General features: G+C 46.8%; 1 protein-coding gene across 2 annotated transcripts in view; it reads right to left on the reverse strand.

Annotated features, from left to right (window-relative positions):
- ELFN1 (extracellular leucine rich repeat and fibronectin type III domain containing 1) overlaps window positions 1–20,043 on the reverse strand; it is a 63,556-nt gene extending 43,513 nt beyond the window's left edge. For both annotated transcript variants that reach the window (XR_010920311.1, XM_067550863.1), the window contains exon 1: window positions 19,874–20,043. The gene's annotated coding sequence lies outside the window, so the exon portion shown is untranslated. The remainder of the gene's footprint in view (window positions 1–19,873) is intronic.
- Between the last annotated feature and the right edge of the window lie 4,869 nt (window positions 20,044–24,912).

Genomic DNA, 24,912 nt, shown 5'->3' on the forward strand with positions numbered 1-24,912 from the left:
TGCGAAGTTTGGAACAGAGCATCTGCCCTGATCCCAGCAGAGAGTAGGAAACCTGGAAGCCCTGGACAGGATGACAACAAAGGCAGGGAGTTGGTTGGGTAGGGGAGACGGAGTCAAGGCAAGTGCCTGTGTAAAATTAGGAAGAGGAAGGGCAAAGGAAACCAGTTAGGTGTCTGGAAAAGGAATCTTGGGGGAGGGGAAGGCCTGTTGGGAGCTGAAAAGAACGATCTGTAGGTGAGAAGAGGGAAAGGCTCTGGATGGTGCCATATGTGGAGAAGGGAAGGATGAAGAGAGAGACATGGTATGATTAATGAGAGCATCCAAACATCTTAGGGGCTCGCCTGAATGAAACCACAGAACTATTTGAGGTTTGCCATCACTAGATGGAACAGCCAGAGATTCAGGCAGTAAAACTGGCAGGAAAGGGAACTACTGTACCAGGGTCCCAGTGGAATGAGCTCAATCCAATCAAGAGATCCAGAAGATTCGTAATAGCAAACCGTGCACTGCAAGCAGGCTGTGCTGGGGCTGCTAGAGACAGACTGAGGGTTGGAGAGCAGGGAATTGCTGCTTGTCTGTGTCTCTTCCTGGTTTCCCTGGTTTTATTGTGTTTTGTTTAATTAAGTCACATAAACGTGGTGTAAATTCTATAAGGAAATGTGACAGCAAATTAACATTCCAGAGGCGGCAATGCCACTGATGCTGAAACAGCGAAGGACTGGAGGAGGGAGGCAGAGAAGAAGCAAAGAGAGAACATGGAAAGAGGGAGCAAAGAACGGGGAAAGGGAGAAGAAACCTGCGGGGCGGGCATAGAAAGATAAAAATCAGGAACGGAGAGAGAGGAAGATTGAGCAAGGGAAAAGGGGAAGAGAAAACAAAGAGAGAGAGAAAGACAGAGAGAGGCAAGGGGAGGAGGAAAGGCTGAGGGGGAAGTGAAAGAGTCTGGGGAGAGAGAAAGCAGCAGGACTGTTATTGTTATTTATACAACACTCGTGACCAAACTGTCCAGGGCACTTTCCAAATGGATCCAGGGCCACAGTCCCTGCCACGAAAAGCTCCCATTCCAGCAGCAGCCATAGCACAAGAAGTGAGAGCTACACTAGATGTGGGGCAATGGGGTGGGGGTGGATGGATGAAGAGATATCAACACGAAGTCACTGGGTCATTTAGCTGTTACCCAACGTCCAGTTACAACAGATGTTCCCTGAGACATACAAATCTCCCCCCCTCACTCACCCACTGAAGTCCTTTTCCAGGGCACAATGCCCCCTTAGCTAATCCACCCTACCCTTCTTCATTATCGAACCATCTTCTGTACCCCCGGCATGGCAACTCAGGCCTAGTCCTTCACCCCTGCCCTTAGCAAGCCGTCCTCCTTTCGGTTATGTTCACAGCATATACAGACAAGTTAAATAAAAACAGAAAATACTCTGGGCTGGAAGGTGGCAAAGTAACCCTACTTTATTTCTGAGACTTCAGAACGACCACACACACGCACTCCAAAACAGAGAGAGACAAAGCAGACTGCTTCCTACAGATGCACACAATTCACCCACTTTGCGTTAGGCTAGCTCTCTGCAGACCAATGGCTCTAGCAATGCCCAGATTATTTTCTTCCCCACAGAGCCCCCTAGACTGCAAGCAGGCCCAGGGAAGCCCTGACAACGGAAAATGATCGTTTGTAATTTTGACACACTTTTGGCTATTCTAGTCTCCCCTGTGCCGCATGGGGGCAGCTACTGTGGCTGGTGCTATTTCTGGCTCTCAGGAGACTATTCCCCTCTCCATCTGCAGAGAAGTCCTTTCTCCCTCAGGCAGAGGACGTTAGACACGCAGCCAAGAGATATACATGTGTGATTTGGGGTTGCCAATTTTGGTTGGATGTATTCCTGGGGGTTTTATCATAGGGCCTAATCTTTAATTAAAGATTCATCTTTAATTCCTGGAAACTCCCGGACAATCCTGGAGGGTTGGCAATGTCCATTGGACATTTAAGAATGTTCCTCGGTGACAATGGGAAATAGACGGTGACCAGCACTTGCCAGGCAGGGTCAGTTGGAGTGGCTTGCAGAAGCAGAGCCGCATCTGGGATTTCCTTCCCAAGGACTTCATTCCCAGCAGCCACAGGCTGTGATAGAGGAAATATCCCTGCCTAGTCTTCAGGCTTCTCTTCCCTTGTTTACACACAATGCTGGTCTGCTCCAATAGACTCCACCGGGCCCTTTTGGGGTCCAACCTTCACCTTAACCAGATACTTTGGCCTGGATTCTCTCCCGTGCCTCAACTCTACTTGGGGCAGGGTGGGCAGGAGAGCTGGTTCCAACTCTCTTATTCTCACACCCTTATGGGAGCCGCATCCTAGCAGCTTTGACTTGCTTCACATATGTCGGGGCTTCCATATACTCTGCACCTGTGGAGGATAGCATGCCAACATGCTCCTTCATGCCTCTTCTTATGCCAAGGGGAGGGCAGTAGGTGTAGGATCTTGACCTGGCACACTGTACTGCCAGAGTTCCCCTGTGACAGGAGAATTCTCTGCTGGCTAATTGCATCCAGTTTCTGGGTGACACAAAGACAATGGCTCTGAGTAGAAAGCACGCTCCTTAATCTCGTGGTGACAACGGATGGGTCTTCCAGAAAATTGATTTTTACAAGCCCAGTTTACCCCACTCTAGATGTAGACAAGGCATAGAGCTGGGGGGAGGGGAGGTACGGAAATCAATGCTGCGAATATTCCTTCTTGCTTTTGTTGTTCAATTAATTTACTTCTGCCATGTCCCTGCTCGTGTGCACTCACTTTCGAGTAATGGCGTTTCACTAGCATCAGTGTTCCTGGGCACCCAACTTTAAATTTGCATGTGCCTGTAGGCTCATTCAGGCAGGGAACAGAAATGTTACCATGTGACTTGTCTGATCAATCACAGACAAACAGTGCTGCTGGCGTTTTGGATGCTGAGTATCCTATGTGCCTTGAGAATGGTTTGTCAGCCATCCACAGAGCGAAACAATTTAGGGGAGGGAAAAGTATCCAATGAACGTGACCAATGAAATCTTCGGATGATCTCACAATCTGCTCCTGGAGCTCCCAAAAGATGCTAGGCACCAGCAGCTGTCACTAAAGTCAGAGAGGTACCGCCTGAGGTCCTCACTCAGGAAAACACCCAGGGCTCAGCACCGCTCTGGATCAGGCCCTCAGTGACTATTCTTTTCCTAACTATGGGAAGCACAATTATAAACCTCAGCCATTGGCATGCAAAGAGGAAGGCTGAAGTAGCACGTTGCCCAAGTGGCTAGAACAGTAGAGATGAAGGAAGGGAGAAGACAGGGGTTCCAAAGGAATATCTTGTGTATATTCATGGAAAAGCAGAGCAGGTGACATTCAAGGCAGATGGCCGGCTCATTTCAAAGAGGAAGGCTTGGATCCATGTGAAGAGCTTGACTGAAGCTCTTGGCCCCCCCCCCCAGATCAGAGTCCCTGTTGAGAAGGTTGGTCAGGAAGCTTTGTCAAGATAGAGTATTGCCGAGACACGACAGCATCTGTTTGAGGGATTAACCAAATGCTCCAGGTTGGTTTGTGAACAAAGCGAAGGTGAATTCTGATCAGCGGTTTGTAAAATTAAATCCCCATTAATGCTGGTAAGTGAGAGGTTATAGAACATTTGTATCCAGGACGGGCTGCCTTTTCCAGGGCTTACGAATGCTGAGTCACATCTAGCTATGACGCCACTTTGGTAACCAAGACAGTTACTAAAGTAAGCATGAGACTCGCACACACATCAGGCTGTGTGAAGGAGAACTTCAAAAGGGTTGACAGTCAGGGAGCCCGGCAGTAACCTTTTGCTAATTAGCTGTCTTGATTTTCCTGCAGTTTATTTTTATACATCGCAGGCTCCAAAACGTATCTACTGTAATGTCAGAAAGGTCACGGTAAATAAAAAGCTTCCGAGCAATTATCACCACCGATCCCCTAGTCCTTTCAGGAATGATGCGGCCATGGTTAGCTCAGGACAGGAGGTGGGATGACATCTTTGTCCTGCAAGAGGATTTGCTGACGACCGTGATGGCAAAGAATGACTATTTCCATCAAGCAGCAGAGTCATTGAGGAAGATGGGCAAGAGGATTTGCTGACGACCGTGATGGCAAAGAATGACTATTTCCATCAAGCAGCAGAGTCATTGAGGAAGATGGGAACTTCTTAAGGGAGCAGTGAAGTCAGAGGAGGAGACATCAGGTCACGGAAAGAATGACAGCACAAGGCAAGTGTAAAGTTGTGAGATGCAGGAGAGTTGATGGTCAGAGAAAGGAAAGGATGGGAAAAGATAAACTTACTAACAATAGACTTGAGTCCTGAGAGAGAGAGAGAGGCGGGAAGGACAGGGCAATAGACGGAGAAGACCCATCATTACAACCCAATGAGGAAGGACATAAGTAAAAGACATCACATGGGAAAGGAAGAACATACATGGAGATTGATTTTGTGGCTCCAAGTACATGGGGGAGCATGGAAGAAACCAAGGAAGAAGTGATGGGAGGGGGAAAGGGAGGAGAGGCGGGAAGGCTTTTGGAGGAGTTTAAGGAAGAGATGATGGCAGGGGCCCAGTTCTGGAGCTCCTTAAGCTATGTTTACGCTACACACGAAGTTCAGGCTCTGGCTCAGGTTTGAGCCCAAGGCCTGCTTCTGTCCACACACAAATCAGCCTGACTCGGGTCAGCAAGCTCTCAGGACCCGGATCTTAGGATCCTGCTGGGGGAATAGGTCACAGCCTGAGTTCCACAATGACTCAGGTCCAAGCCCTGTCATTTTGCAGTGTGGACGAAGCTTAAGCTGCAGACCCAAGTCAGAAGGTCTATGTAGTGCGTGGATGCATTAGCACACCTGTGAGACCTGGACCTAGCAACTGGAAACCCAGGGTTACAATGCAGTGTGAATGCTAAGCATGGGTTTGGAAACATTGAGTCCACAAGGCCGGGTCCCACAGACCTGGGGCTTAATGTGCTGTGCAGACATACCCATACTCAGAGGCTCAGGGTTGATGCTGAATCTTTATACAGGAAAAGCTAGAACTCCAGGTGGTGGAGCCACTTGTGAAGTTGCCTGTGGGGTCTGATTGTCTCTACAGTGCCTAGCCACCACGCGTCACTGTGCTTTTCTCACTAATCGAAGCAGTCTGGGTTTGCATCCTCTTTGAGCCAACACTACTCTTCATTCTACCCACTGTTATCACTGAGATCCTAGACCATGGCTCCCAGTTCTCTCATTATGTTCATGGACCATGACTTACTAGAGTAACCCGGTATGGGACACAAGGGATGTTGTGGTTGGTTTGCTGTAATGTCTTCATAATCAGCTCCAGTCAGTGCCAGGCTGTCCCAGTGCCTCAAGGGCCTTTTGCTCTCAGAGTACCCTCTGTGCCTGTCCTCATCACAGTGCCTGCTTTTGTCTCGGCAGATGCTTCAGTGTAGTGCAAAAGGCGTACTGCAGAACTACCTGAGCTGCTTCTCATTATGCCTCCCTTGCTCTCTTTGGTTCTGAGAGTTGCTGGGGGAGCACGTAGGACTTCTCCATTCGGCCTAGCCTCACCTCCTTTTCCTGACATTTTACTACTTTACTGATGGGCCGTGTTGCCTGTACCCATCACTACTGCTCTGGAATTTGCTCAGCGTTGCACTAGGGGGAACTTTCACTGGGATTGGTGGCTGCAGACATGCAGAGACACATCGGGTCATCTGGAGAACAAAACAGGGAGAAACAGAAAGAGTGAAAGGGAGGAGAAGATGTGTTTAACAGTGTAAGGAGCAGACAATGTTCCCTGCTATCTGAATCTATTTCTGGATTGTTCTCTGAGATGCAGCATTAACTGGTGCCAGGCCAACCCCAGACCAGACAGTTAAAGACATTGGGACTGACTTTGATCTCATTTACGCCACCGAACTCCACTGACTTCAGTGCTGTTACTCCTGATTTACACTGGTGAGAGTGGCAGCCGCTTCAGGCCCTTTATCTGTGAGAAGGCTTGTCATCTGAGGAGTCTAATGACTCATGGTCATGGGCTCAGATAACTGCGGCCCACGGGTGAGAGAGTCATTGCACAGAAATGGGGCATGCACTTTTGAGAATTTTTTTTAATTGAGCCCGGAGTCTTTAGCCGCCGTGCATTATAGCAGCTAGAATTAAATACGAATAGAAAAGGAGGTGGCTGAAAATGTTGCCTTTTCCATCCTATATGTTATTTGAAATCCTAGAAAAGTTCGGGATATCAGCAGGGTGGAAGATGGCTGTGGAAATTGAATGGGCTTCCCTCATTGTTCTCCCCATCCAGGCCCTGGGGTCATGACTAAGCCCGGAGGGAGGACATGGATTCTTTTACTGCCCCCACTTCAGACTGTGCAAGTGGATGGCTGCTAGTGTGGCCAACACCAGGGATGGAACTGGAGACTTCTGGAACTAAAAGCATTCGCTGCTGTACTACAGCTTGAGCAAAGGGCAAAGCTTTCCCCCTCTGGCTGTGGCTCAGGGAGGCATACACCCATAGCCCAGTGGATTACATGAGCTCATACAGATTGTTCTCTTCTCTTTGTCTCCTTTCTCACACCAGCCCAGCAGCACAAAGAGCCATTTGTATCTACTCTGATCTAGGCAGCTGCTAGGGCCAGGATAGAGAAGTGAAGATGGGCTGTGCAGTTACCACTAGAAAATACAAAGGGTAAGAAAACAACTTCATTATTACTGCGCTGTTTTCTCAAGAACAAACCACTCAATATTTGGTCCCAGTGGATCCTGAGCACAGAAGATCAGTTGATGAGAATTCATAGTTGAAAGGAGAGCTGTGCTTGTTGCATTAAGGATAAGAACCTGAGCAATAGTCATCTGCCCCCAGGAACACTAATGTTTTATTCAGGATGGCTCCAAATAGCTGTCAATGGCTGGCAAGCACCTGATGTGTGCCCCAAAACACTTCCAACAGAACTCTCCCTCCTTTGCTTCTGCTCTCCATGCCTGTCTTTCTTGGTATCAGTGTGAAGGGCTGCCCATGTACTTGTCACAGAACTCAATGCCAACTAAACTCCGGGCTGTTGTTTTCTTTGAACTGGAGTGAAACAAAGCCCTTGAATTTGATCTTTGACTCTTTTTTCAAAACAAGCGACTTGAATTGAAGAGACAGATCAGCATTACGTGCAATTTCAGTAGCAGAGCTTTCGACTGCTTCGTTGTCCTGCTTTGGTTCTGCTGGCAGCATCTGGGTCTTGGAGTTCTGAATCCCAGCTGTTCAGCGCTAGACCCCTAGTTCTAAGGTTCACATCATGACTCCTTATTCAAGCAATGTCAGTAGGAGTTTTACCTGTCATGGGGCTGAGTACACAGGAGAGAGGCTTCCTAATTGACTCTATAGTGCTAAACCTTCCAATTTTGCTTTCAAAATACCCATTCCTAAAAGAATAGATCGTGATTTTTTAGTTCTCAGTCCCATTCTTCTAATTAAAGGTCACTGTGCTTTGGAGTATGGAGTTATTGCTCTTAGATTTTATTTGATTATGAACTGGATGTCTCAAAGGATTAATAATGAGATACAGGGCCTGGTTTCCAGCATGACCATAAATAGACCTCTGATTTTACTCTCATAATTTTGCTGGTAGAATCATAGAAGATTAGAGTTGGAAGGGACCTCAGGAGGTCATCTGGTCCAACCCCCTGCTCAAAGCAGGACTAACCTCAGCTAAATCATCCCAGCCAAGGCTTTGCCAAGCCACAGCTTAAAAACCTCTAAAGATAGGTCTTTTAGGGACCAATTTTCTGAAGCAACCTGCAATTATGCTCATGCATCTTTGCACCTGCAAATAACTGCAGGTGCATTTTATAGCACTTAGGTACCCAACTGATTGCATCTGGATTATACCAGAAAATGAGCTATACTGACACCCAAGTGTTATAAAATGTATCTGCAGGATTTGTGCCCACCAAACTGCAGCAACAGAAGAATCACATGCCTATAATGTAGCCATGGCATGGCATAGAATGGACTACCATCTCAAATGGTCCCTTGCAAGTCTTCTTACTTCAGCATGAGTCAGTATAAGAGGATTTAGGCTTCTTAAATCTCACCAAACTGCACCCATTTTTATTTGGAGGAGTAGTGTCTCCAGACACTGGATTTATGGCTTATTACAACAATCTATATCGCACTAACAACTCCCCCAGCTGCCTTTCCACCTTCCTTTCCCCCTAAGACCGGAGGGGTTTTAATGGGCCACTTCACCTTGAATATGTGTTAACTACTTATGCTAAATAATCTGTTCCACCTTACATTTAGCTATGACACTCTGAGTGTGTTTCCCAGATCTGAAGAAGAACTCTGTGTAAGCTTGAAGGCTTGTCTCTCTCACCAACAGAAGTTGGTCCAATAAAAGATATTACCTCACCCACCTCGTCTGTCTAATAGCCTGGGACCGACACAGCTGCAACAACCGTATTGCCATCTCATGGCTGTTAGTTGTCTCACTTCAGATCCCAGCAATTAAGTATACACCTCACAAAACATACCATCCCAGTTGGCTCTCTTGTTGGCATGCTCGATATGACCAGACACGGAGACTGCACAGGTTCAAGGCTGCGGGGTCTTTCTAAAAGATGTGCTCCATCAAAGCCTAAACTTACAGGCTTGAGACAGAAATCATTGGCTAGATTCCATGGCCTGGTACCATTCAGGAAAGGCTGTTTCTGAGGTCCAAGGTCATATGTACAGTATTACTAAGCACCTAACGGCTGCTGCATACATCTACACAATCTCTGCACTGCCACCTGTATCTGAGTCATTACTATGTGAAGATCTTTGGTACACCTGAAGTATAAGAGACAGTATCAAATCCCAAACTCCATTCTATGTTAATAATCAGAGGAGAGTGGTTATCAGACAAAGAACAGTTGTTTCCATTGAATTTCAGGGTGCGGAAGATAACCGATGCTTTCTTTCTAGGGTGCAATAGAGATACAAGCAACACACACAGAGTCTATTACCTTTGTGTCTGTGTGCCTGCATCACTTAAACAATGAATGAGCTTGATTTGCTGCCTGAGCACCACTAAGAGTTAACTTGCACGGCAATGGCAGCCTCTGCTTCAGATCAGACAGGTGTATTGCGGGCAGTTCTCTGCGTAGCTCCAGATAAACTGTAGTGCTTCAGTGGAGAGCTGGTGGGTGGCCGAGAGTGGGATTTTCTGTCTGCACTGAGAGCTGTGACAATTCTTCACACATGCCTGACTGCATAACTCACTCTTAATTTGGCTGACATGCCCCCCTATCCCCCCCCAAAAAAAAGCCTCCTGTGAGAGGTTTGGAGGATGTCGCATCTAAATGATGTGAATTTGGCCTCACGTATCCAAAGGGGCTGGCCGTATTGAATCTGACACCATGACACAGCGCTGTGGAAAGCAAAGAAGGCTCAATGGGAAAGTGTCAGCATGGTGCACCTCCATCACACTTCCCCTTTCCTGACAGGTTCCCCTCTCGCATTACCGCCTCCGTTATTTTCTGCAGGACTGACTTTCACCTGCTCTGAAGTTTCTGCTGCATTGGGCATCCAAAGATACGCGAGTGAAACAGGAACACCCCAACGGCTACAATACAACCATCATGACTGAGAATGGAGGATTAATGAGGCATGAGCATTCGACCTGCTGCTCTGACTTCAATTCCCCTCTCTGAGCATGTCCCACTCCTTTATCCTTGCCATCCAGGAGGGCAGCAAACACCCTCAATTAAGGGCAGGTTCTAGTCTCTACCTCACTGTTTTGACTAGTGATCTAGACTGGATGGGGCTTCCCCCAGGTGAAATAATGACCTATCCTTCAACTTCTCCTTTGGAAGGAGACAGCATACTGGTAGCATGGTGGCATGCCCTGCCCAGCCGGCATTCAGTACAGCCTGAAACTTCCATGGAGCATCACCTGCTGGCTAACATGTAAGATAGCACTGGCAGAACTCAGAGAGAGAGCTGCTTTTCACTTTCCCCCACCTCTTCATTTCAGGGTCAGATACTGTGCCTCCGAATCTTTCTTGCATTTTTGGCAATAGAGAACTTTAGGGACTTGTTTATCATCCAGCAGTCACGACTCAAAGCAGTCAGTGCCCCAAACCCCCCTTTACATCCAGGCAACACTGCCGGTGATCTCAGTCCTTGGGTGCATCGGCTTTTTGGGGGCATCCCTCTCCATTTGCTCATGCGCAGGCCGTGACCTGCCTCCGGTGGTATGGAATTGACGCATTTCATACAGAGCTCATCGGTTGCGCTGGGTGGGGACAGGGGAGGGGAGGAACGCCATTCAGTATCAATTTCATGGTGCAGCACATGGGACCTTGCCATGAACTAGATGGCTGGAGGACAAATCTGCTCCGTCCAATCCCCTTTTCTCCCCCTCTAGGCCACAAAGCACAGCCTTCTGTTCCCACCCATTCCATTTTGTTCTGTTCAGCCATTAGCCTGAGGCCATCCTGTCAGGGAGGGGACACAACCACAGACAAAAAGAATGATCACCATTCACCTTTATATAATCCCTTCCCCATAGAGTTAATTAGCATTATCACAGTATTGCAGGTACTCTTAGACTCAGGCCTTGTCTACACTGAAGAGATAAGTCAACCTATGACTTACAGCCACTGCATTAGGTACTGCGCTGGTTGATGTCCGCACTATCCTACTTGGGTCGGTGGTGCACTTACACACTAGGAGCGCTGCCACTGACCTAAGGGGGCAGTGTAGGGAGCTGAGAGCCCAGTCCACTGGTTCCCACCCCCGGCTCCCTGTTCCCCACTGGGAGCGGGGTATAGCCACCCAGGGCTTCTCACCCCGGCTCCTAGCTGGGAATGGGGTCCAGTTGCCCAGCTCTCCAGGGAAGTGGGGGGCAGCTGGACTCTAGCTGCCCAGCTTTCTTATGAATTTGGAGCCGTGAAATCGACAAGAACAGCCAACAGCCGATGTAAGGAACGCATTGCCCACACAGACACTGCGGCGCCCTAACTACACCGACATGAGCCCTGCACCTCTCGTGGAGGTGGTTTTATTATGTCAGCATAGCAGGGGAGTTACGTCAGTGGGAGGAGCATTTCAGTGTGTACACCTCCGCTGTTTTGTCGACAAAAGCTGACTTTTGTCGACAAAACTGTGTAGTGTAGACCAGGCCTCAGTAAAGGGAATACTCTGTAATGTCTTGTTAAGCACATCATTTCCACCTTTTCTATTATTTCTATAGTTTTATAAGTGCCAGGCACTTTACAGATAAATAAAAGACATCATCCCTGCCTGACAGACCTAAATTTCAAAACAGAGGGCAGCGTTTTACGTTCAGGTATTAAGGCTGAGCATTCCAAAGCTATGTAAGGGATTGCCAATAAAAGTTAATCGGGACTGGGTATCTGCATCTCCACAGTGGCTCTGCAAAATCTCAGCCTCAAAGCCAGCCTAAATGTTTTAATGGCCTTCACTGTGCATATGTAGAGATCATCCACGCAACACTGATGTGTGGCCACCTCTAGGTGGAACACGGCAGCTGTTTTAACAGCCACACCATACTTAGAATACTATGTCCTATTCAAATGGGAGGGGAATAAAAATATATATATATATTTAATAATTACAAGAAGTAATTTACTAACTGCCCAAGCTCTGATGGGGGGCCAAAACTATATTGCCATGGTTACTTTAATGCCTACAAGTGATAAAGATCTCCTAGATTTTGTGTCATCCAACACATAGCACTTCCTGCAGCACAGTGCACCTAACCCCAATGCTGGAGCATTAGTTCAATCCAGACACAGAGGAGAGACTGCCACTTCCACCCACATCACTTCCTGCAGCATCTGATTTTCTCTTGGCATTCTCCCATCCAAGCCCTGCCCAGGCCACATTCTGCTGAGCTGATGGATGGGATTTTTTAAGAGCTCCTAGATACCGAACTCCCACAGGAAGCTTCAAAATATCATTCTAATGGGTGTAAGGTGGGAGGGAAGAACGGAGATAGGTGGAAATAAAGAAGGGATGAGACAGGAAAAAACAAAAAAAGAGAGGGAGGAATTGGAGAGGAAGACTGACTACTAAGGCTTATTTACTTCCCCCAAAGAGAGAACAGTGGGGTAAAAATAGTACCATTTAAAGGCAAACTAGCAATAATAATAATCATGGTTATAATCATAATCTCAAACTGTTCGCTCTTTATGTACAAATGAGCTTAATGGAAAATGTTTTCCACCCGTCAAACCATTTTGCATTAACTGAGTGCAAATGTGTCTCTTTAATATCACTTCATCGTTAGCACCAATTTCTTCTTTTAAAAACAAAAGACAACAAAAAAAACAATTTTGAGACAAAATTTTCCAAAGGGACTAGTGATTTTGGATGCCTGATGTGACGCATCCTAAAAAGGTCTGGTTTTCAGAAAGCGCAGGCTACCCACAAGCGCAAAATGAGACCCCTTGAAAGTGTCAAGTTCGGCATCCCGACTCACTCTTTAAGGCAATGTGCTGTGTAGAATGATGGGGTAACGCATATGGAATTTAATACCAACTAGAAACCACGATAGCCTGGCCCCCAATCAACGTGTAGATTTTCAGCCTGGCCCCACCTAAGCACTAGATCTTCTGGTCAAGTGAAGTTGCACTTGGTGCAGGACAAGTGACTTTATGGCATGTTTGCAGCTCCCTGGTCCTGAGCCCAGCTTGGGGCTGGTTCAGTCCCTAGCACAAGTAAGGACAGCCTCAACTGCTCAACCATGAGACGTCTTTAGGAGGTGTATCTCTCTTAAAAGGGGGTAAATCTGTGGCACTGTGCTCTCGGAAGAGGAGAGCACATGACAAGCCTGTCTCTGCAGAAGCCAAGAAACGAATGCTCTCTACAAGCCCTTTGAACAAGACGCTTCATTCCCCCCAACCCAAGCAGGCAAGATAGAACACAGGGTAGCAAGAGGGTAGAAAAGCAGGGTCGGACCCTGCAGCCTCTACTCATCCCAATCAATGAGTGTGGGAGACTCCTGTAGGAAAGCTAACAGGATCTCGTCTGGGCCAGGAGCATGTTTACCTCTTATATCTCTGGACAGTCTCAGAAGAGGTTTCAACATCATCAATCCTGGTGCTACACGATTGTAAGGTACTGCATCGGGCTGTAAATAAATAAATATCCTCTTCTGCCTGGGGACACCTTTTAATCTTCCTGTTATATTTTATACACTATCCCTGCATCTCAGCTGGGTTACACTGTATCTAATTTGAACATCTGACATATGGGGCTGTATTCAACCAAGGCCTTCCTTTTATATTAATCATCAAATACAAAAATACTGCTCACAAAATCCCACTTCTCAGGCTCCAGGCCAGATCTGCTCTTGCTGCTTCCATCTCCCTATGCCAGCCTGAGCCCTGCACCATAGGGGAGAGTCTCCCCCTAGGAGAGGGCAGCCGTGTTTCCCCTCTCCAGCCACTCTTGGGGTGTATGCATCATCTGGGGGTTCCACAGCAGCTCAGATGGCAGAGATTAGCCGAATCAATGCACGCCCCCATTCGTGGCCAGCACCACTCTTTTCATGGGCCTTCCTGGAAGGACAGATTTGCAGATTTGTGCCACTACAAACTTTCCCCAGTAGACTTTCTGCCACCAAGATCTACAGAGGGAGAAGCCACCATAAACCCTCAAGTGAATCTGGCTCTGTGTGTCCACAGTCTGGATGTTAGACTCAGGTAGACACTCAAATGTGAGCATGACAGGGGAGAGGACAGATTAGATAGAGGAGATAGACTATTTCTCTGTCCCTCGGTCTATCTGGCAGGCAGACCAATGTAGATGTTTTATAGCCAGGTTTCCATGAGGCTAATTTGCAGCTGCTGCATGCTGCATTTCACATTGGTTTATTAATGTAGTCCTGCATGGGGTTATCCAAATCCAGTCAAATGCAATGCTAGTCTTCTGGTGCTAATGCCAATGGCTGAGAGGCACAGAGGATGGGGGTGGCAGGGAAAGGTGCTTTGATGCCTCATTTCCAAACAGGATGGTTTAACAAAACCCTAAAAAACCTCAGCTGATGATTCAGGCTTGGGGAAGAGCTGACCTATGGACGGACCCCTTGTGGGTCACCGTGCTGAGCCGAATCCCTACAAATTCCCCGTTTTGTTGCAGGTCTCGGTGAAAGACCATGCTCTTCTCCTTCTCACACTGCTGGGAGGTGGGAGCCACAGTTTAGTCCCGTCAGCCAAACCATTCGATCTGAATTTGACTTGACAGCATTTATTCCTTGCTGTTTGTTTCGGAGGCACTTTAGCAGGCAGGCTGAGGCTCTCTGAGTTTGCTGGAGAGGTTGGCTCCGGTGTGATGGTTATACACAGGAACAGGACCGATGGTGTCCTTCTGGTCCAGGCTTGATTCGCAGGACCAGAGCAGCAGGAGGGATTGGGTTACTGCAATGAGAAGCTTCCCATCACAGACATTTAAGATTTCAAACATCTCCTCATTTACTGGTGCAGGGAGGTAAACACACTGCGTATTCTCTTTGGGGAATGGACTTTGTCTACTGGTGTGTCTGTACAGGGGGCCCTGACTGGCAGCTCTAGGAGCCGGGTCATGATAACAAAGGCAGCCTGTGGAATTTGTTCATGTGGGAGATCAGTGAGTCCAGCAGAGCGGCTGGATTTTGAAAAGGTCTGGGCAGTTTTAGGACCTCTGCGTAGTTACCATTAGGCAGGCTAGGATAAAAGTAATCAGAGCTTCAGGCTGTAAGCCGATTCCTTGTGAGTAGCATGAAGGAATTATCCCCCTCTCCCATGTACACGATTTGAATATTTGGCTACATGCAGTGTGGGAGATTTCATGTTCCTATTTGGCAAAGCCTACCTGCTAGAGGCAGGGAAACAAGAGTCTGATCCAGATAGCGCAGACAGTCTGATTGCAGAATACGAAGTGTGTGCATCAGAATCCGAAACGCTAATGCTCAGTGAGTGGCTGTGGAGCAGCGAGTCCAGTTTCTGCCATGCTGCCTATGATGCCACAGTGGCCGATATCTGCCCTAACACTTTAAACATGAATGTCAGAGCACAGACTCATCCAAGTGATAGAGGAGAAAACCTAGTTCGTCTCCTTCCCCACCCCTGGCAATGCAGGGTTGTCCCCTTCAGCACATCTTTATCCAGGTTGGTTTTAAACGTCTCTAACAGTGGAGTTTCCACTTTTTTGTCAGAGATTAATCCCGCACGCTAATAGATCTCTGGAACTGGACGTTTTCCTGGTGTATACTATGCATACAATAGCGGCCTAATTTCATACTAGGGAAATGCATGGGATACAATTAGGCATATTTTGTATATGTGGCATGCAGGACTTAAATAATATGAATTTAGTATTTGTCATTTCATAGACTTTTAGGCTAGAAGGGACCCTTATGATCATCTAGTCTGATTTCCTGCATAACACAGGCCAGAGAATGCCATCCAGCAATTTAAAGCGTATTTGAATGCAAATTCCATATTTCCATTCTATAACACTAGCCCAGTACTTAAGTGGGATAGCACATCACTGAGTGGATGCCAGTTGCAGAATGACCACAGGTCACTGGTACATTTGACGCCGAAGGCCAAATGCGCTCCACCACCTAGGAAATATAGTCCATCCAAACGGACATTCCTTCTGTACATGCCTTTAGATGTGCCTCAGTTATAGCCCATGCTAGTGCCATGTTAACAGCCCTGGAGATGGAGTGGTGGAACAGGTACAGCAAGGGCAATAATAGTACAAGCTTCTACGCCCTTCCTCCAGTCCCCAATGCATTTCAATTAATAACTGGAGAGAGATTTCAGGAGGTGAGAAGGGAATTTTGTCTCCATGGCCTCCCTCATGAAACAACAAGAGCATCAAGTTGTGTCATCTGTGGAGGGGGTGGCAGCAGTTTTGACATGGGGCCATCTGGACTGAGACCACCATCTCATTTCACACGCCAGGCTACCAGCAGCTGTCAGAGGGCAATGATTTTTAACCAGTCCTTTTTATTCCTCTAATAAAAATGAAGATAACGAGGCTGACCGCTCTCCAGGACACCTGTGTGGTTCAGCTCCTCCATCAGCCAATCACATGGCTCCTTCCTTCCAGCCCATTAGATAAAGAGGTTATATTCTGAGGGCACAGCAATAACGCGAACATCACTTAGCAGATGGAGTTACTGAGAGATCCTTCAGTTCAAATGAACAAACTTGCACCGAAAGGACCAGAGTCTGGGCTCCTGGCAGGATTGTCACAGCTGATGGCCTGGGGAAGAAGAGGATGGCAGAGAGATTTCATGGATGGGGCAAAACTGTTCACAGCCAACAAATTAATCGATGAATGTAGCAAATTCCTCACAAGAAGGCTTCGACTTTTACTAATCTGTTCATTGCATGAAGTCATTTGGCAAATGGTTTATGCAGACACGTCAGGAGTTTCTCCTTCGCTTCCTCTACTCGCTGTCCAGAATTCACCTGCTTGTGCTGTGTAAGTCACGTGTTATTCCTGCTGTTCCCTGGTGCGATGACTCCCAAGCCCCTGACTGCTTTCAGGGTGGCTGCACTAATGCTTGTGTAAATGCTTCTCTGCGCAAGCATTCGTGGCATTTTCCTTTCCTGCAAAGAGTCCGTGAATACTTGTGCGAAAGTTTGTGGGAAGCAGAAAGAGAGATGGCAACTGCTGTCAAAGCTGATGGGTGGCTTTCACTGGAAGGAATGCTCATGGACACTGGTTTGGCAGCATTCGGCCAGCTCTCCTTGCAGTAGATGCTGCCAAGGCTGGGGTAGAGAGGAGGTGGAACAGAGAGAGGGGGAGGAAGGCCGTTCATCATAATGAACCATTCTGCAGTGAGCAAAATCCATCTCTCGCGCCCTGTGTCCAAAGAGGCCCATCCCAACCTGTTCAGCTTAGTAATTCTCCAAGAGCTCGCTTTCTCCTATTTTGGGGCAGGAATAAAGCCCTTCCCCTGCACTTGCCACAAGTTCCATTTTACATCCTTGATAACTCAACGTTAGACTTTAGAACAGTCAGTCGAGAAAGCCCTGTGGGAGTCTTTGATATAAGTGCCTTCAAGTTGCAGGGCTTATAAACTGAGATAACAAAACTACCTTTTGTCCTTCCTGTCCCAGGCCTGCTATCTTAGCACTGGTGTGATTCACTGCCTGGGTCTGTCTCCGTCAATATACAGATTGCTGTCTGTCTGTCCATCCTGCCTAGCCAGTTGCCATGTGTTTGTGACCCAGGGTAAATTTTCAAAAGCACCTAAGGGTATTTCCACACTACCGCGGGATAGCGCTGTAGTGTAGAGATTTGCAATGGCAATGGAAGGACTTTTCTTCGTCACTGTAATAAAGGCATTCCCTTGAGAGGCGGCAGCTAGGTCAACGGAAGACTTCTTCCATCGATCTGGTGGTGTCTGTATTGGGGCTTAGTCAGCTTAACTATGTCTCTCAGGGATGTGCATTTTTCACAGCTCTGAGCATTTTTGCTAGGTTGACCTAAGTTTTAGGTGTAGACGAGGCCTGTCTCCAGGGCTGTCAATGCAACACCTTTCACCAGTGCTACATTTATTTAAAAAAATAAAAAAGTGGAGTCTGGTAAAATCAGGTAGTTGTCATAAGCCTGACTCTACCGGAAATGGAAGCTTTAAGCAGAGCTAATTCTTGAAGTTGTTATTCTCAACAAACCATTTAAGTAATGTTTAAGCTCACTTTTTAACTCCATCCCTGCTCAAATTCACCTGTCTTCCCAAGCAATAATGGAAAAAATATTTGTATCCAGCTGTGCATTTTCTTATACAAATTTGTTTCCATTAAATTGTTCCCTTTTGTCCTCTTAAAAAGCATATTTTAAATAATAACAGTGCAAAAAAATTACACACTGCAAAAAGAGAGTACTTTACTGTGCGCCTTTATACAATGGTTATCTCTCTTGAAGCATGGATGAAAACCCTTAAAATGGTATTGAGGTGGAGACAAGAGACACAAAAATTCCTAGAACTCTATGCAGCCAGACATTTCAACAGCCAACACATGGCAAAGACTAAGCTTAGAAAACTAAATTATATAGGTGAGGTGAACCTAATGTTCTCTTTCTGCTTTGTAAAAAAACCAGTTTTGTGCAAGCTGGAGTTAAGGCACACTCTGTACTTCGGTTTTGGAAAAATCATTTTTCTGTAATCCCTAAATTCAATGAAAGAATGTAAACTCAATCTTAAGAAAAGCCCACCCAACGTTCTCCCCAAAAGGTATATTTTAGATAGCAGGGTTGTCATTCACCAGTCAAGATGTACCCACAGTTACTGCACATCAGAGCTCTTTGAATAGTGTGTGTGTGAGGGGGAAGATGAATGAGCATTTCAAGAATTCACTTTGATCTGTCCATTTCCTACCCTCTTTGTACTCAGCAAATACACAGTTTGTGGTCAAGCATAATGTATGTATCGTAGGGCAGGTGTAGCTATCTATTAACAAATTGGAATGATTAGTTAGGAAACTTCAAGACTGGCCACCTTCATGTATAATGCATAGGCTGCTGCTTCTTCACTTGTGATTTCCTGTAAGTGCAGTCCAATACCAAAGAGAATTGCAAATAACAAAGACAAAATTTGCCAAATGTGTTTCTCAACTGCTATTTCGGCTAGCTGCATCTTATGGTGGTGGGGAAGGGAGGGGAGAAGTCTGCAGTGCTGCAGCCTTTCCCACAACTCATCAGAGACAATAATTTTGAGATCTCCGCTACGCTTGTGTTAACTATGGGGATTGCGGACTGTAAAAGTGGCCATTGTACCTGGCCTTAAATTGACGATTGCCTCTGAGTTTGAATTTTGAACACCCTCAGACTTGTGGGGTGTGTGGGCTGAGGTTTGGGCCATATCTGATACTCTGTGGATGTGGTTCCCTTGGTGAGCACAGATGGATGAAGCAACTATGATGGGGCGGGGGGTGGGGGACAGTGTGGCATACAGCATGCTTTTGAAAGTGCTTTGTTTAATTCTCCTTGAGGTTCCAGACTGGGCTAGCCCAGTAGATGCCACCTGTTCTCTGAGTTCTCAGCCAATGGAGCCAAGTCCATTGGTTGCAAGTGTAGGAGATTGTCACCATGACACTTTGCACTCCTAGCATGCCCAAGAAGAGTGCACAGCTGACAATCTCACTCTTTCATTGCTTCCCTGTGGATGTGAGCAAGGTCCATAGGTAGACAGCACTCAGAGAAGAGGCCTTCTGGGAGCAATCCCAGGCTCCAAGGTTTTCAGAAAGGAGTGGGAGAGAAACGTTTCTGGATTGCTGCCTACATCTGTGCCAAGATGCAAACTGGCTGAGGGTTTCTCTTTTGGAATCTAAAGATGTAAAATCACCCTCAGACATTATTTCCAGGCACGGTTTCCATGTACCTGAACTCTACCAAAAATGAGTTTGATCAGGGACCGTGCCCAGAAGTTTAACTTTGACCCCTTTTGGAGGGGACACTTCTGTGCCCCCCCCCCCCCCGCACCCTGGGAGGTACTCGCTTTTCCCCTCCCTTCCCCTGAGGAGCTCACTTTCCCCCCACCCCACTGTGGTCCCAGGAGGAGATTGCTCTTCCCTCCCCATCCCTGCCCTAGCAGGAGCTCGGTCTCCCCCCCTCCCTTCCTCCCTCCCACACTCGTGGGGCCAGAGGAGTCCTGCGCCCCCAACGATTACTGGGGAATCCATGCCTCTGCTTGCTCCCCCCTTGTGCACGCCCCTAGGTTTGATCTTTCTGGTTTGTTATATCTGCACGATCCCTCTACACTGCTTATCCTTCTTCCCCAGAGGTCCCACATCTGCCTGTTCGTTGCAGTGGACTCCTTTTCTCCTTTGGTTTGATTGAAAAAGTCACCTCTTACCTTTGTGCCTGTGTCTCACTGCTGGTTCCTGACATCAGAAAGCTGTGGTTCAATGGATTTTTCCTGGCTGACGTCATGAATGTTGCCTAAACATCATGTGCATTTGCTGACAGGTGCAGGGGACCCAACATTAGGGATCCTTGAGGATGGGTCATCAAGTCCAATATTTGAACTGCAAGAAAAATATGAGAGGGAAATACGTCAGGGACATACAGGAGTGTCAATGAAAACAATGGATCAGTCACCACAGAAAGATCAAAGCTATCAAACAGTGGATCAGACACAATGGCAAAGACCTCAGACATGAAGACAGAGGGGACATCAATCAGGACCAAGATCGGCTGTTGGACCCAGTAAATCAACAGGAAAGCAAGCCAGCTATTAGAAGAGGAAGAAATATGAAAGAGACTTTTGTAGCTAAACGGAGACCTGGGATAGACATAAAACCAGAAATATTTCAGAAAGAAAAACAAATTCAGAGCAGGTTTTAGGAAAACAGGGCAGTGAATTAAACATCACAGCCACAGATAGACCTGGGGCAGATCGACAGAGAGATCAACGGAGATAGAAAAAATATCAGAGAGATGGACAACCTGAGACAGGCAGAGAAAGAGAGACAGATCTGGGACAAGTACTAGGCCAGAAGCATGCCGGTTACAAGCATGTTTAAATACAGCTGTTGCTCACACAGTTCTGGCTCAGTTTCTCTGCCCACTCTGGATGGGGATTTTTTCTGTGAACTCTGCCTGCCAAACCATGCTACTGACCAGATCAGTCTGCAGTATGATTTTATCACATGCAGCCATAAAACCCACATCCATACTTGTCAGAGAAATTGGGCTCGAGTCCTGTTAGAAACAGCTGTGTTTTAAACCTGGTTTTAACAAGAACATTCCTGCTCCCATTGTGGAGATTGAGGATTGCATTGTGACTTTAGAGAGATAACATACCTCCCCTCCTTCCAAAGTAGACATCAGAGATTGACAGACAAAAGAAAAGCATCTGTGAGACGAACGGACCTGTGTCCGAGATCAGGGATATGGGACAGAAGCTGGAGAAACACCAGTGACTTGTGAAAGACCAAGAACAAATATTACGGAGCAGAAGGCCAGGGACGTATACCAGGCAAACTGCAAGTCATCAGAACAATGGACCACACAATTGGATAATCAATCAGAAAGACAAGGTTGAGAGGCATCACGAAAGGCATGGAGGTCAGTTATGAAGTCTAATACCTAAACTGGAAATAGAAGGACAATAACTCAAAAACACTGTCTGCTTTTTAACAGTGGAACCAATATTGGAGCGGCGAGGCAGGTATTTGAATGCTGGATCAGCGTTTAGAGTATAGCAAATGTCCGAGCAGAAAATCATAGAAGAAATGAGAACAATGCTGGAATAATGAATCTAGTATCTGAGAGACAGATTCACCGTATATGGAAAAAAGGCTGAATAAGAGAAACTTTAAAGAGCAGCTCCATTTTGGAAACAGACCATAAAAATGACATGGGGGAATTCCACGTTCATTACCTCGCAGGGACTCCATACCAAGTTTGCTTAGGAGAAAGGCACAAAGATTTTTTCCTCCTGAAGTGCAGGCCCTGCAAATTCCACCAGGGTCTGAAAGCAAAGCTGGGTAATTTCTGACTCGTACTTCGTCTCCAGTAACCCTGACTCAAGAGAGGCCTAATCTAGGTGTGATTAAGTTGCGATGGAAGTGCATACCCCTCTCTGCACCTCAAAATCTAGATTCTCCGAGTGGAACTTAGTAAATAAGAAGTGCAAGTCAGGATAGGATTCCCACTCACCCCCACAGTGGTATGGATGCAACAGAGACAACAGGAGTTAAAAGTAGTACAATTTATCACTGGTACTAAACTAAGTAGAATACACCCAGGGAGCAGAACTGTTGAGCACAAAGTCATTGGCATGGTCTCTATACTGAACTTAACTGCACTTTACAAAGAGATCACATAGTCTTTTTGACAATGGTTAGATCTTGGCAACTGGAGCTGAATGATGTCAGTTTTCCCCTCCTTTTCCAACCACGGCGTGTTCACACACAGATTGCAAAGTCTGCATATGTATTTGTTTTAGAATGAATCTGCCATTTGCCCCCCTGTGCAAATATTGCCCTAGCAGTTCACTGGAAATATTCTTTATTCGACATTCACGCCCCGTTGGCTAGTTACATAATCCAAGTGGTACTGTTTCTGTTCCCTCAGCTATCAAACTGACTGACGCAGCACTGAGAATTTCAGATCTGGCAATCGAATTTGAAATTTGCTTTTGGAGAGCATCTGAGCTTCACGTTTGTTTTTCCAGCACAGCCGTGCTGGTAAAGCGTGGCAGCTGGACCATGCATGCAAGGCAAAGCTGAGGCGGCCACCAGCGTGACGGAAATTAAATTCATTTTCAAGTTTGAATGAACATCCACAGATCATTGCCCACCCCGCTGCCCCACTCCACGATTTGCTTAGCTTGGTTACCGACGTGGCAAGAATAGACAGCAAAACAACGGGCTTAACAATGGATTCAACTAAAATGATAGGCACGTTAACAGTGGGAGCCATCCCCTCTTCTCAAGAGTCACTGGGAGAGGGGCTTTTGCCGGGATGATGCTGGAGGTCTGGATGGGCGCGTCCCCTTCTGGCCTTAAACTCTTCATAGTTCGGTGGGATAATCTAGGTCCAGGTTCACCCCAGGGTCTATCACACACAGCGCCTGCTGCAGGGCCGCTGTGGTAACTCCACCTACCCTCCCTAATCCTCACTGGGGTACAAGGCACCAGGCTGGCCCAGGGAAGTGTGGTTTACCTCTCACTGCATCAGCTTCAGGGATCTGCCCTTAGGAATACAGCAACACCAGATTTGACAAATGGTGCCCTGCCTCCGGCAGTGGCCTATGCTAGATTCTTCAGAGGAAGGTGAACTGCCACCCCTCAGATACTGCACTTCTTCCCTTGTACAGTGCCGTACACGGGACAGGGAGAACTTCCTGCCTGAATGCTGATGGAGACCAAAAGAATGGGTTATAGAACAGAAGGAGACACAAGGCATAAGGCAGAGATAAGAAACCCAAAGGTTGAGAGAAGCACCAGGACAATACATCAGGCAAAATAAGAATTCGATGGAACGGACATCAGCCTAAGGGAACAGACAGCAAAGATCCAGGAAGAAGCCTTTCCATTCCTCTCTCTATCTGTTCTGTACAGTGGTAAAGAATGGTTTTTTTCCCCCCATTTAATAACACCTCATTGTTTTTACATGATCAACCAAGCTATTCGAGTCAACTCGGCATTAGCGACGTGTTTGTGAAAGGAAACGCCGGTGCTGAAGACTGACTCCTAGTAGGATTTTATAAAAGCCTCTCCAAGCTCCCAGTGATTTGCAGCTGTGGAAAACAAACAAGGAGAAAGGCAGAAAAAGCACACTCTCTCTCTCTCTCACACACACGCGTACACGCACGCGTACACACTCTCTTACAATTCATCAGACCATGTGAACTTGAAAGGCCTGTCAAACTCTACATGGATTCAATTCTTTTTAAAAAGTCTTTGGATGAATAATACTCCGTGGCACTGAGAGAACCAGACTAATTTTGTGATTCTCCAGTTTCAGGCTGAGGAGGATGGGAGTTGTTGCCTTGAATATACTAGTGGGAGAAGGGCTGAGGGAGAGGAAGCCAACCGAATAGCTCTTGCTCTTTAAATGTGACCTGAAAAAGGAAAACAAATTGGTCTTGTGTCTCCTTTTATTCCTGTATGATGTATAAAGGAGGCCTGAAGGGTTTTCTTTTTCTTCCTTCTTTACAGGTTTTTTTTTTTTTTTCCTATTTGTTTTTTTTTTTTTTTAAGATTAGAAATTCACTCTTTGCTGCCCTGGAAAACTCTAGGGCTGTTTTGACACTAGCATTTTTGATAATATCTCCCACCAGTGCCACACCAGCAGTGCAGCTCCACCCGTGGGAGATGACTTGGCAGCTAAAACATTAGTGGCTGGTGCACGCTAGCGCTTTCGACGATGCTGTTGGTGCTGGAGTGGTAGTGTATTGATGGGAGAATGTAAGGGAAACCCTCGTGTAAACAAGAGCTGTGGAAGCTGGATAACTAGTGAAACGAGAACATCATGAGAGGGGAGGGAGAGAGCTCGGCCGGTGAGACACTGCTGAAAACAATCTGTTGCTTGTTTTTGTTAAAACCTATTTCACTTCAATGCCTAATTAACATTTTGGAGAAATGGTGTCTTTGTTAAAGATTGAAGACAACCCCCCCAACGCCTTTCACTGAGATCTGACAGCTCCCAATACATGTGCTGTGAGACATCCAGAAAGACCAGGAAAGAGCGTCCTTGACATTCCAGATATTTCTGAGGTGAAAAACCTGCAGAGAAGAAACCTTACTCCCATTCCCCCCATTTCAAAATACACACACAAGCACACAAAGACCTTTTATGCCTTCTTTATCCATTAGAAAGAATCCAAAGGGCACACACCCAGTTTTTCAAAACCTCTTAGCAGGTCACTATTGCTGCACTGAATGCTGTTAGCAGACTGGTCTGGAAGGAGCACAGACTTCAGTTCCTAGAAGGGATTATCCTGTCTCCTTTTCTACCTTGTTTATCTTCTGGAGGGCCTGGGACTGCAAAGGGATGGAGGTGCCAGCCTCATGCTGGAACACTTCAGTTCAGCATCAGGAAGAGCCGCTTCAGTCATCAATTGCCTTTCAATGTGCATGAATTATACATGCCCCAAAGACTCAGTACGCTGACACGGTCTCCATCTCTTTGTATGCTTGCTGGAAGGAGAATTGAACCCTTAGCTCCTGCCCGGATGCTTGTCTCTCTCAGCTGCTGCCTTAGGCCTCCTCCAACGAAGGCAGGAATTGCTTACATGCACACAGAGAGAGCCACAAGGCTGACTCCGAACCATTTAAAAGCACAGCAGGAATTTTAATTATTCACGTGCAGTGGGCCCTGATCTCTACATACTCCACGGAGGTGTAGTAACTGCCTTGCGGTTGATGAGAGCCCCGTGACGTA

Source organism: Emydura macquarii, unplaced genomic scaffold (assembly GCF_026122565.2).
Source record: "Emydura macquarii macquarii isolate MOO-44397 ecotype Brisbane River unplaced genomic scaffold, CSIRO-AGI_Emac_v2 contig_1348, whole genome shotgun sequence".
Classification (NCBI taxonomy): Eukaryota; Metazoa; Chordata; order Testudines; family Chelidae; genus Emydura; species Emydura macquarii.